This window comes from Aquarana catesbeiana, linkage group LG05 (genome assembly GCF_042186555.1).
Source record: "Aquarana catesbeiana isolate 2022-GZ linkage group LG05, ASM4218655v1, whole genome shotgun sequence".
Lineage (NCBI taxonomy): Eukaryota > Metazoa > Chordata > Amphibia > Anura > Ranidae > Aquarana > Aquarana catesbeiana.
This window is the reverse complement of record NC_133328.1, coordinates 282,645,251-282,653,882: the sequence shown is the minus strand read 5'-3', so window position 1 is coordinate 282,653,882 and position 8,632 is coordinate 282,645,251. Positions and strand designations below refer to the sequence as shown.

Genomic DNA, 8,632 nt, shown 5'->3' with positions numbered 1-8,632 from the left:
GCCTTCCCATATTATACAGGAGACCCCCAATGGGATAAGGAATATATGAGGAAAGGCGGGGAAAATTGGTTATTGTATGCCCCCTACTGGTATAAGCGGATAAGAAAATAAGAAAGAAAAGTCCAAACCCAAGGGACAAGGAAGCCCCGGGGTTACATGCTTGTGAGAAGAGACTTAAATCAGGTTTCCCATCCCTAGTTCCATGTGCACTAGCTCTTGCCCCAGCTCCCTGTGACCCGCCACCTCCACCTTATGTACCGCAGCCAAACAGGGGATCACCTAAACAAATATACCCCTCATTCTTAAAAGAGGATATGGAGTTTTTGGCTGCAGTTGCAGCAGTCCGTCCATTTGAGAATAGCGTGCCACCTGCAGAGGCACCTGCTCTCCCTGCACCCGTTCCACAGCAGGGTGCAGTGGTGGATCAGGCACTGCCTGTGGTCCTACCAGAACCACAGGTTGCTGTCCCAATAGATCAGCCACTGCCTATAGTTTCACAAATACAACAGCTGACCAGTGCTGCCTCCACTATGGATGAGGAATCACCCAAGGCTGAAAAGACACCTGCGGAGGAATATAAACCAAAGATGCCCCGCGGACCCCATAGAGAAGATCCTGCTCAAACTAGGAGTGCAACGCAGAAGTTAAAACAGGCTGCACACGCTGCAGAGGGTCAGAGTACAAAACAAAGGAACTTTTGTCCATTGGAAGAAGGTTCTCCCAGCGGTCTTGTCTTCCAAAACTACGAACTACTCTCCTTTTGAAGTGCTGATGGGTCGTCCCTTTCCCACTCCCTGGGTCGGAGCACCTCTTATGATAGAGCAGGGGATTTGGATTTGGTACAGTCAGAGTATGTGAGGAAACTAATCAAAACTTTGGATACAGTTGAGAGAAATGTTGCTCGCACCTCTCCTTTTTCTTCACAGGAACCTACCCATCCTTTTAAAGTAGGAGACACGGTGGTGGTCCAGCAGTTAAACAGAAGCAAGAAACAGGAATATCCTTTTGGACCTCCTACTACGGTGATTGCAGTGACCAGAACGGCTATCCTGGTGGAAAATTGCCAATCCTGGATCCATGCCAGCCGAGTGAAAAAGGTTGCCCAAAGTCCCAAGAGCAGGAAGGAGATCCTAAACACAGGAGGCCCTCAAGCAGAAGTCCAAGCAGACGAAGGAGGAGTTCCTGGAAAAGCAGGTCCGGCCAGAGAAGATGACCTCGCTTATTTCACCACAGACTTCTGGCAAGGCATTTTCCTCCTGTTCCTGATCACCCTGATAGTGTTCCCGTCCACTTGGATCATCACTAACTGCATCTACCACCCTGAAGATTTGGGTGCCATTAAAAGTATTTGTGGGAACACACATACACAGGAGAACGTTACAGTGATACAAGTTAGAAATAAGAGGGACATTGAAGATAATTTTGCTGATAAAATGCTTTTGCTAAAATTTAAATATGCTTATGCTCAGAAATCAGGATTTCAGAAATGTTGGATCTGTAGCAAACTGCACCCTAGCACCATTAGGATACCCTTAATGGCTATACCTTTGAATATTACTCCCATTTTGAGAGGAAAGATTCCCCTTGACCTTTTGAATGTCAACAGAACTAATGACACCATTTCCTTTCACATCATCAATAGAAGTCATAATCCTACCTGGTGTTTTAATTTAGGAAATTCCACTAGAAATGCTCACACTTGTAGTCAGTCAGTTTTGAACATTTCTAATTGCTATGCCCCTAGTGGGAAGTCTTGCTCTTTATATCAAACACACCATGATTAGGTCAGAGTATGGGCTGATCTAAAAAAAACTCTTGCCTCTAAAAATGATAGTAGTAAACCTGTACAGCATTTGTTTCAGGTTCTGGCAATAGTTACAGCAGTAGATCAAGAGACTGCTGTGAATATGCCCTTCCCGTTTGGTAACCACACTTATGCTTGTTGTGGAAAGACTTGTTATCCCTGAATTCCACAAGAGGCCCAAGGCTGGTGTTACCTGGCCTCACTGGTGCCCATAATGGGGGTGGTAGGCGATAGTGATGAGAGTCATTTACTTGAAGCTAGCATACACCCAAGGTATCCATTAACCACTTCAGCCCCGGAAGGATTTACCCCCTTCCTGACCAGAGCACTTTTTGCGATTCGGCACCGCGTCACTTTAACTGACAATTGCGCGGTCGTGCAACGTGGCTCCGAAACAAAATTGACGTCCTTTTTTTTCCCACAAATAGAGCTTTCTTTTGGTGGTATTTAATAATCTCTGAGATTTTTATTTTTTGCACTATAAACAAAATAGGAGCGACAATTTTGAAAAATACGCATTATTTTTTACATTTTGCTATAATAAATATCCCCAAAAAATATATAAAAAAACATTTTTTTTCCTCAGTTTAGGCCGATACATATTCTTCTACATATTTTTGGTAAAAAAAATCACAATAAGCATTTATTGATTTGTTTGCGCAAAAGTTATAGCGTTTACAAAATAGGGGATAGTTTTATGGCATTTTTATTAATCATTTTTTTTTTACTAGTAATGGTGGCGATCATCGATTTTTTAAGTTTCAGAAGTTTTATTGAAATTTTCAACATTAATACAATATTGCAAGAATCAGTAACAGGATGACATAAAGTAACAACATCCTTAAGAAAACAAAATACATGAACAAGAAAGAATAATAAGAACTGGTTTAACTTATGTAATAAGCTCCTTAAAAACATCTGTGTACCAGTAGAGTAGGGAAGACAGAAGAGTCTGAGATACGACACAGCCTTAAGAAAAGTATAATGTCAAAGCTGGCTACGATCGTCCACCCCCCGGGACCCCACGCACCCCACCCCTCTGGGAACTTACTGTGGTAGTGCGTAGCGTTCCCAGGGGATCGCCGACCCGCCATACTAATGAAGCAGGAGCCCGCCAACCGATGGATCTGGGGTAATCCCAGAACCCCCCGGTACATCTAGGTGTATTTAAAGATCTAGCTTGTAGAGTGCTCAGGGCATCCCATACCCTAGAGATTAAAGGGGAATTGATCTCAGGACCACTGTCACATCTAATGAACTACTGGTTCACAACAATGCTGAGAGGGACTAGGGTGCCCCGTGAAAGAAAGAGAAAAGTGTGAAAGGGGGAAGAACAGAGGAGGGATGGATTAAAGGAGGAGGTGAAGATCCCACAGTGTACTGTGCTACTCCCGGAATTAGGGGAATGTTGCAGTGGATTGCCCAAGGTTCCCATATACCGTAAAATTTATCTAATTTATCATTGAGTTTTGCCACAATTTGTTCTTGGGCCATGATCCAAGAGACCTTTCTCTTGAACCCAAGAAAGGATACACCAGGTTTTTCCAGGCTTTGGCTACTGTTACTTTGGCTCCTAAGAGGATGAAATAGACTAGTGCCTGTGAGTGTCTAGGAAGAACTATGATATTGCTATTTAGAAGAGCTACCTGTGGGTTGGGGGATATCGAGACTTTCGTGATTTTGCTGACTGTACTAAAGACTTTCCGCCAGAATGATCGAATGCGTGGACAGGACCACCAAGTGTGCAACATCGTGCCTTCCAACTCGCATCCCCTAAAACATAGGGGGGAGGACCCTGGGAAGATAATCGCTAGTCTAGTGGGGACATAATACCATCGCGTCATTATCTTCACACTGGCCTCGATAAGAGAGATGTTAAGGATTCCCTTATAGGCTCTATTAAATGTGTTTTTTTTTTTTTTTGAAAGCCTATGGCGTTCAAAACACACCCAAAAACTTCACCCAGTGCCAAAAAAATGTGCACACACATAAAGAGTGCTCACAAAAAAGTGCAACAGGTACACAGACGTGCCAATTCCCTGATCCCCCGGGGCGTTAGGCTCCAGACGGGGACAATGGTCTATCTGGCCGAAACCAGACAGACCCCGTTCTCTGGAGGGCCATGCCAAAACAGGACCCACCCAAGTACTAGGTGGGGCTCCCCCGAAGGGAGACTCCATGAGAGAGGGCGAACTAAGCCAAAAGGCCATGTCTACCCCTTCCCAAGACTTTCAGGGCTGGCCCGAAGACCCGCATCCTTACTCATCACATAGTGAACGTGTACAAAAACTAGACGTGACAAACATAGGATTCAATCAAAATAAATAAAAAGTGGGGGAAGGGATAGTGGAGAGGAGAGTGAAAGAAGTGGCAATTGTGTAACACAATGACCAGGCCCTCCGGCCAGGAATAAAAAATTCCTCTGGTCCCAGCCAAAAAGCCCGGCCCAAGAGGCAGGTGCTAAAAAAGCGTGTTATGGTGCAGTGACCGTGGCAGACCGTGACTGCCACTCACAGTGATTATTTGGCACCCCTGGACTGCCACTCCAGGGGCACATACTCCATAGGCTTTCAAGACCAACCCTGGCCCACAGCCCAGACCACAGCAGCCCCCACCGCAGACAGAAAAGGCATGAAGTTCAGGGAGCTTGGTGAGAGTCCTTGCCCCTAAGGCTCCACCATCGCTCCCATCACTCCCTCCAATTTCACATTCGGGTAGATACTAACCAATCCCCCCTCCAGCACTCAGGGGGGGTGTTCTCTACCCAAATAACTGTCCATAGCTAGAGCTACCACAATCCAGGCCAGAAGGCCAGGGACCCGACCCTCTGGCCAGACCAAGATGCAGCACCCATCCTCACCAGGAGTACCCTTCCAGACGGCTCAGACTCAACTATTGGCCGGTCCCCAGTATACTTTCGGGCAACACGGTGTAGTCCCTGCTGAGTACCGCCCTTCCAGGCACTATAACACCATTGGATTTGCTGGCCCTCCCCGACAAGAGTGACACAGCGCCTCCTCTGGAAACTGATAAGAACAGATACTACACTTGATCTTAGCCAAAGGGTCGAGAAGCGATTAAATGAGTTATAAATGAAAAAATTTGATTCACCAAAATCTAGCCCCAACCAATAATGAATTCAAATAGCAGCGCTAAATAAAATCCTAATCATAAATAAAGTAAACCAGTGATAAAATATATAATCACTCCTTCCTACTCCTGTGCATCAAAATAATGTGATCTATATCCACAAATGAGTGTGAGTGATACAAGTGTTAACTTTCTGGATGTAACAATTGAGAAAAGAGGTAACTCTTTAGGCACATGTGTGTATTTCAAACCAACGGATCGAAACAGCTTTTTGTCCATCAGGAGTGGTCATCACCCTGCTTGGATCAAGAATATTCCAAAGGGACAAATGCTGAGGATCCGCCAGAATTGCACTGAACAGGAAAAATATTACACACAGGCCAACATATTAAAGGAGAGGTTCCTGCAAAAGGGATACTCGGAAGGTTCCTTGAATAGAGTTATAGAGCATGTTGCCAGTATCCCAAGGGAAGAGTGTTTAAAAGAAAAAGAAATTAATACCTCCAATGAACAACACCAGTGGGGATTTATTTCGAATTATCATTGTCAGTATAAAGAAATTGAAGATATTTTTAAGAAATATTGGTATATCCTTTGTAGGGATCGTCATTTGGGGGAAGTTCTGCCAGAACTCCCCAGGTTTATTTATAGAAGAGCTCCCAGCTTTGGAGACAGGGTGGTGAGAAAGATCCTTGACCCACCTGGTCGCCCCTCAATAAAAATAGATTTAAATGTTTTTTTCCCATGCAGGAAGTGTGTATGTTGTAGAACAGTTAGGACCAGCAATAGAGGGATGAAGAGCATCACCAATTATGAAAATGAGACCTTTGAAATAAGAGAGCTCATCACTTGCAACTCATCGTATGTGGTGTATCTGATGTGGTGCCCCTGTGGTCTATTTTATGTTGGGCGCACTAAGCGACTTCTAAGGGTGCGAATCTCTGAGCATATATCTAATATTAGAAATGGATTTAAATATCACAGTGTGTCCCTCCATTTTAAAGAAAAATATTATCAGGATCCCAGTCTTCTTCAGTTTTGTGTGATTGATATAGTATATCCGACCTGGAGGAGCTCAAATCGGGTGAGGGATTTATCCCAACGAGAGACTCGATGTATTTTCCTGTTAAAATGTCTTTTTCAGAAAGGCTTGAATATAGAATTGGATCTTAAATGCTTCATCAATAATTATTAGACATAACTTATATTTTTGTCCCCCCCCCCCATTTTTTCCCCCCTTTTCGCCCTCCTCCCCCCCTCTCCCTTCCCCCTCCCCTTCTCCCCCCTTCTTTTTTTCCCTTCCTGCCTCTCTGTCCTTCTCCCTCTTTTTCTGTTGTTCATGATTCAGTGAGTCCTATTGTATATTAAATATATACGAGGAGGAGGAGATGAAGAGATTAGAATGTAGGTTTGACTGTGTATGGTACTTTAGGTGACACGCCGGTATCTTTAATTCCTAAGTATCGAGTTAAATGTTTTTTTAAAAATTTATAATGAATTTTGGTAAGTGAGGAGGATACATGGTTTATTTATATAAGCATTAATGTTTAATATTGAGAAGTAGAGAATTACTGTTCCCCTCTCGGATTGTAAGAGAATATAAGCAATTTTCTTTTGCAGTCTTGATGTAGTATTATTTATGGGGTTAATGATGTAGATTCACCCGATGATATGGCAGGAGTAATTAATTTTACATAATCATTTATATCTAACCACTTGTTTAAGAGAGTGATATCCCTCAGTTTTAAAGTAGGTTTTATTTGTATAAGGGAGAAATAGCCCGTTTTTTAATTTGTATGTGGAGGAGAAATCCTCATTATATGACAGATTAGTGTTATTTGATTAAATGTTTTGATATATATATTGATACTATGGTTAACGGAGTCTTACACGTTCGGCTGCATTGTAATATTGATTTATGGTGCGAGCTGGGACGCAGGGAGCGTGCAGGCACAGTAAGGTCATTTCCGCTCGGATTAGAAGCGGAGGGTATAAAGGAATGATTGCCGTGCCGTATAGCCAATCCCATGATTAAGTCTTCATGACGAAACATGTCGGGGCGTAGCTATACGGCAATCGAACACGTAGGACGCTGTGACAGGGAGCGCCATACGAGGAAGTGGGGAAGCGGGTCCTAGCAACACCAGGGATCCGGTGAGACTGGTATCAGAGAGCGCAGTACCTGGGTCCGCCGTGACCACCATAAGCTGGTTTTACTGTTTGGAGTTTATGCTGTGACAGCTTGCTGTGCTGTGCTGTTTTGAGCTTGAAGTGAATTTTAAAGATGTGAGTTTAATGGTGGAGGAGTGTGTTATTTTAATAAATATCATTACGTTATTGCACTATTGGATCACTTTCTTTTTTTCATGTGGAGAGAGCTCTTTATCATTACACTCTGGATATGTAAAGGTGAACTATTGGAGGCCATTTATTTCCCCCTTCTGTGTGGGACAAAGCTTTGTGGCCCAACACGAGAGTGTGGGCGAAGGGAGCTGGTGAGTTTATTAACCTAAGGGGAGTGGATTCACAGTCACAGAGGTACGGTGGAAGAGTGTTTAAAGTGAAGATCTACACTGTATCACGTCACGGATCAATATTTTTGGACATTGATTTATTACACATTTGTGGACTTATTTTACACTGGTTTACATATATATATATTTTTTAACTCCTTATACACATTTTTTGTGCACAGTTATGGCATTCACTTAATTGGTTATGCGCACTATATTTGTGGATATAGATCACATTATTTTGATGCACAGGAGTGATTATATATTTTATCACTGGTTTACTTTATTTAAGATTAGGATTTTGTTTAGCGCTGCTATTTGAATTCATTATTGGTTGGGGCTAGATTTTGGTGAATAAAATTTTTGCATTTATGGTTTATATATTTTAAGCAGCAGCTCAGATTTAGGCTTCATTTCCATTAGCGCAGCGTTTGGGGTATAGGAGGGGGCGGATTTTTTATATACCTTAACTCTGAGATTAAATGAGTTATACCATGCCTGTGTGGACCAAGAGATGTCCATTTCCTCCTCCCAGGCTCGAACGTAGGCTGGATTGTCTGTGTGTGACATTAGAGCCGAGTAAATCAGGGAGATCCCCCCCCTCTGGACCTCAGTGTTAACACACCAGTTTTCATAGGGGGTAATCGAAGGAGGATCCTTTTTGTGGGACCAGATCGAATTAAGGAAGTGGGAGATTTGGGAGAATCTGAAAATCTCGGATTCTGGAAAATCTAGTTTTTTTCTGCAGTAAGATAACTTAATCGGACCATTAGGGGAGAGGAAGTGACCAATTCTATATAAGCCTTTGTCTGTCCACCATTGGAAATCTTTGATGGCTAACCCTGGTGAAAAGTCCGCATTGTGGAATAAATGGGCTAATGGTTTCATTGGAGAGGTCAGGTTATGGTGAGTAAGGAGTCTAGAGCACAGGGCTATAGAATGGGAGAGGGTAGGAGACATAATGGCAGGCCTGAGTTTCGGATTACACAAGAGGAGATAGTCAATAGTGTTCCTCGGAATGGCGCATCTCTCCATCGAAAGCCATTCAGGCTTCTGTCTTTGTGAAAAGACCACCGAGATTTGGGACAATTGAGCCGCCCGGTAATATTCCCACAGGTCGGGCAATCCTAATCCCCCTTGAGATTTCAGCCGATAAAGAGTCTTAGAAGGACATCTGTATCCCTTACGCCCCCACACAAATCGGGTGATCTCTGATTGAAATTTG

General features: G+C 43.3%; 1 pseudogene; it reads right to left on the bottom strand.

Annotated features, from left to right (window-relative positions):
- Positions 1 to 4,777: 4,777 nt before the first annotated feature.
- LOC141146463 (U2 spliceosomal RNA) lies at positions 4,778 to 4,882 on the bottom strand (annotated as a pseudogene).
- Positions 4,883 to 8,632: the final 3,750 nt, after the last annotated feature.